Here is a 5263-nt window from a genome sequence, read left to right as displayed (position 1 = left end):
TCCCAGATCCGAAACCGCTAGAACCATTTATATCCATCTGTGACGTTGATGCCGCCACGGCTGCTGTTACTGCAGCCTGAAACATCACAAGATCAAACTCCGGAGGTGGTGGCGGAAGGGGCGGTGTTGTGTTGCCGGAAGGTCTTGGTCTTTTCCTTAGTGGCATAGGTCTGACATAAAATTAAAAAAAGACCAGTCGGTAAGACTTCAATAGTAATAATGAGTCGAGTGTTACTTGTTTCATCCCATTTGTATTTTTATCCCGACTTTATTGTATTTGAAAGTTATTTGTGTTATCGAGTTATGAAGTCCAGTGCCAAACATTCAAGAAAATAAAATGCATGCCAAATTCATTGATAAAATTTTAGTACATAATGTTTCGAGAAAGTTTGACCTCATAAAGGTCCAGATTACATCAATGCAAAAGATAGTTTCGACAACACAAAAACCCTTTGAATAGTGTGATCACTTGATCGCAGGTTCAACTTACATAAACAAGAGTAGCACCAACACGTACTCATAAACTTATACTACGAAGATGTGTGAGCAGGGATGAGTCCTACTCACGACGATCCTTCCCTGGTTGAGCTTGGGATGATGTCGATGAGCCCTGTAGTTCTGCCAATCTCCGTTCAACCGCAACCATTCTCTCCTCGAGCGCCATGTATCTTTCCCGATACTCTCTTGCTTCTGCTCGAGCAGCGAGAAGGTCTTGAATGAGTTGGTCTCTGTAGTGGGAGTCTCATTCCAGGTCTCTGGTGTGAGCAGTGGTAGACTCTGTGATGGCACTTAGCTCTCGGACCTTATCGGTCGTTGTCCTACCGCGATCATCCATAATCGCTATCTGTTGAGTCATGATTGGGAGGGCTCTATCAGCCGGTCCCCCATGGTTGAGGTCATAGTAACCATGTTGGTCGCCATATGGTGACCGCTGGCGCTGTTGTCGGCTCCACCTTTCGATTGTTGTTGCCCAACGGGGCTCAGGCCCGTTGTGCCCCCAGTGGTTTGTAGGTACCCTCGCGATGTAAGGGGGGTTGAAGACTTCCGACTCTTCTTCACTTTGATCCTCATCCATTTCTATTTCGACGTCTTCTTCTTCCTATTCTTCTTCTTCGGGATCCTCTTCGGGATCCTCTTCGGGATCTTCTTCGATCCAGCTGGCATTTCCCTGATTGGGAAAGTACGGGTCTCCTGGTAGGTGGAATCCTGCCATGACGTCTGCACGAGAAATAGGGGAGGGGGGGGGGTGGGGTAAGAAGCACATCATGGATATTAATAATACTGCACTATAGCAAAATGCAAATACTCCTATAGTATTTTAAATGTTTTGGTTTGGTTCTTAGAGCGTTCCTTGTAGAGTGGAGTTAGGTTAATAGACTTGTTGCCCATTGCGACTATGCCCCAGTATGCGTCAGTCACTTCTCGGACGGATATAGCTGATTAGGCTGTATCCTTCCCAGAACTGATTACACATGCTCAGGCAAACTCGCAGTGTTCAATTCCTCTTCTTTCACTTTATGTTCTCCTTAGTTATGACACTATGCGAGCATGTAATGTATGTATGTATACTTTAACAAGAAAACTATTTATTTTCTAAAAGTATATCGAATTGAGAAATGTTTAAAATCAGAGACTTTTAGTCCCAAATGTGTTTATAGTTTGTATATCTTATGTGGTTTGACATACTTAATTCACTATAAACCGTGCTCTGATACCAATCTGTCACACCCCCAAACCAAAGATGGCGGAAACATCCGGGGATGGAGGACTTCATGTATAGTATCATAACAACAATGGCAATAGTGATGAAAGTAAACACAACCAACATATATAAAATTGAAAGAGTTACATCATTGTATGAATTAAATGTTTCAAAATCAATTACAATATGTTAACAAAATATGAAATGTTTGACGCCTTAACGTCCCATCCTCAAAAGCACTTGGTTACCTGTTTAGCGATTTCCTGAGAATACAAGTTGTTTGAAAAAGTGTCAACACAATGGTTGGTGAGTTCATAAGCTTTTGATGTTAAGAGTTTGAAAATCGATCCTTGTAATGAGTTGTATGATACCAAGAAAATCCAATATTTTCCTTATAAAACTTATGTGGTCCTAAATTTCAGGACCGAAGATGAACATGTATTTGTCATACTTAAAAATATAAAAAGTGACTTTAAATCGACATAAAATCCCTTTTTATTTATAGAAATTCCCGTAAACTTTAGGTGCTGTTAACTCCCTATGTGAGCCGCTATAACCATACTATGACTAGAGGTAACCTGCACAACGTCTTTCAGACGCCCTGATCCTATGAATATTGTCACCCGCAGACCTGCCGGTCTGGCTGTACCTAGCAGCGAGGCGTGGGATGTTAACCCCATTATAGATCTATACATAATTATCACGCTCTCCCTACAAAAGATTCTGGTTGTAACTTACAGGAATTGATATCCCGTACTCGAACGTATGGGGAGAGTATGTCTCACAACTTAAGTTAACAAGTTTACGTGTAGTGTGCATGAGTGTAGAACCTTTTTCTGTGGGAATAAAACTTCCGAAAAGTGTTTATTGTATTAATAGAAACATAAACCATACCTATTATAGTTTATCAAAACAAGGGTAGTAGTAGTAATGTACATAAACTATAGATAACATAGTTTATTCAAACGTTTGTATGTAATGGATGTAATTTGATTTTAACACATTGTTGTTTATATGTTTTATCTAGCAAAAACCCATTTGTTAACTGATGCACATCTGTATACTAAGACATAATGTCATATATTGCAATTACACATAGTCACATAAAGATATATGCCTTGCTCAACATGTTACAAGGTGAAATGAGATTGATAGTATTTTTCTATTGATAACATTTTCTGTAACTGTTCTTAGAAAATTTATAGAAAAAAAATCAAATTTCGAAATCAAATTCCGTAAATTCTGAGATTTTGGAAAACGAGTCTAGTTTATTCATAAATTTTCCCTTGATTTTTAGTGACATCTAACTTGTGTGAACAAGTCCATAATCACAGACTGGTCCGGATTGATGTTTGAAATGATAGACAGTTTTGTAAAAATCACCATAAATTGAAGAAAAATCTTATGGATATGTGAAAGTATTCATTTTAAAGCTAACAACTTGAAATACATGCACCTAAAATAGTATTGAAAAATAAAATGTTTAAGTTGCCCAAAACAGTCCGTGAATGGGGTGTAACTTTTCTTGTGAAAGCTGTTAGAAGAATTTAGTTATGTTCCTTATGAATTAACTTGTATTCTCCCCCTTAAAACTTAAGAAAACATGAAAATGATGGGTTATGAACTCACCTTGAGTGATTTTAGTGGATGAATGTTGGATTAGGGAAATGTTCAACTCAAGAACACTTGAAGATGCCTTGAAGATTTTCAAGAATCTAACACCAAAATGATGGGATTTGTGTAAGCAATCTATGATTGGAGTAGAATGGAGTGTAATTTAACACAAGGAGGATGAATTATACATACCAAGAATGTTAGAAAGCTTGGTGATCAGCCTTGGAGTCTTGAAATAGAGAGAATAAGCTTGAGAGAAAAGTGTTTGACCCTTTGATTGAAAAATGAGAGAATAAATGAAGTATGAGGAGAGGGGATGGATGCTCCATCTCTAAGAACGTGGGAGAGGTTGAAATTGAGTGGGAAAAGGACTATGATGTGACTAGGGATGGTGGGGAGGTGTGTGGGTTAGTCATGGAGTGGGTATGGGAGGTTGCTAGTGTCATAAGTTAAAGATAAGTCAACACTCCACCTCCTTGTACTTTACCCACTAACTTTTATTATTTCAATAAAGATTTTCATGAAAATATGATTAAATTATGAATATTTAGGGTTTATTATGTTAAAATATGAGTTTGAGTGAAAATCCCGTGTTAAAATCTCGAAAAACGGGCTTAAAAGGAAGTTTGGGTCAAAAACCGGCAATCTGGGCCGAACCTACGAGGTTCGGCTCTAAAGGAGTGAGAACCGAGAGCATGAGAAGGAAAGAACCGAGAGTGGAGAAGGAAGACCGAGGGTGGGAAGGCCCGGTCGGCTTGCATCTGGGAACCGAATGTTAGGTCCTTGGACCGAAGGCGAGAAGAAGAAAGGCCGAGAGTGAGGTTCGGTTCGGAAACTCTTAGGGGACCAAAATAGACCGAGGGCTCGGTCCATTTCGGTTGAGAGGGTTTCGGTCCTCAGTAGGTTTCGGTCCTTGAGAGGAGTTTCGGCTCCTAAGAGGAGTTTCGGCTCCTTATGTCCGTTTTTCACGTAGACTTCCATTTTTTAGCCGTTTTTGACCTGGTTAAGGGTCGGGATGGCCCGAATTACTATAAAAAGTTACTGGAACTTTTGAGAGAGATTTGGGAGAGATTTAAATTAGAGAGATAGAGTGAAAACGATTGACAGAGGTTTCGTTTGTGATATATTTGAGTGTCCTGCTTCGCAATGCAAGGTCCGTAAACCCCGTTAAGCCATGATTTAGTGTCGTACACACCCCCGATGAGCGTGAAATGGTGAGTTATCACTTTGGCTCTATGTTCAGCATTTCTAAGGCTACGGAAATTAAACACACAAGGGTTAATCGAGTCGATCGGTTTGACTTGTTAACTTTGACTGGACTCGAAATTGACGATTGTCACAGATGTTATCCGAAATTTTGTCACCCAGGCGTGCCCGCCTAACTGTAGCTAGCAGATAAGGTGTGGGATTGTCAGTCCCGAATAGATCTATCCACAAATTCCACGCTCTCCCTCCAGGAGACTCTGGTTATACTTCCGGGGAGGATTTACTGATAACCTGAAGGTTATAATGAAGACGAATCTCACAAGCTAGTATTAAATTATTCACGGTGTACTCGGTCGTTATCAAATTTCGTAATCATTTTGAAACATAGTAGAGTGTAAATAATTGAATACAAAGAAATTATCTAGCATGATACTATAAATTCAACATGGATAAACTAAATCATACATAGTTTATATACTGAATTTGCATGAAATCTGAATTCGTAAAATAAGTAATCAAGATTCCAAATTATTCCCATAAGAATTTGATTGGTTTGATTGTTTCCCACACTGTATTTGAAAACTATTTAATTATATTCAGAAAACATCCCTTATGCTCGTCATAATACAAAAGGTGTAAATATATCTAAAAGTTTGCTAGAAATTCGTAGTATTACATTAGTTTTAAGTTTCTAAAACCTTATAATTTGCTTGTATCCCCCTCTAAAAACATTGAAAAACT

The sequence above is a fragment of the Lactuca serriola genome, chromosome 1 (assembly GCF_051521515.1).
Source record: "Lactuca serriola cultivar US96UC23 chromosome 1, Lser_US96UC23_V15, whole genome shotgun sequence".
Lineage (NCBI taxonomy): Eukaryota > Viridiplantae > Streptophyta > Magnoliopsida > Asterales > Asteraceae > Lactuca > Lactuca serriola.
The sequence above is the reverse complement of the archived record's forward strand: the minus strand, read 5'-3'. Positions refer to the sequence as shown.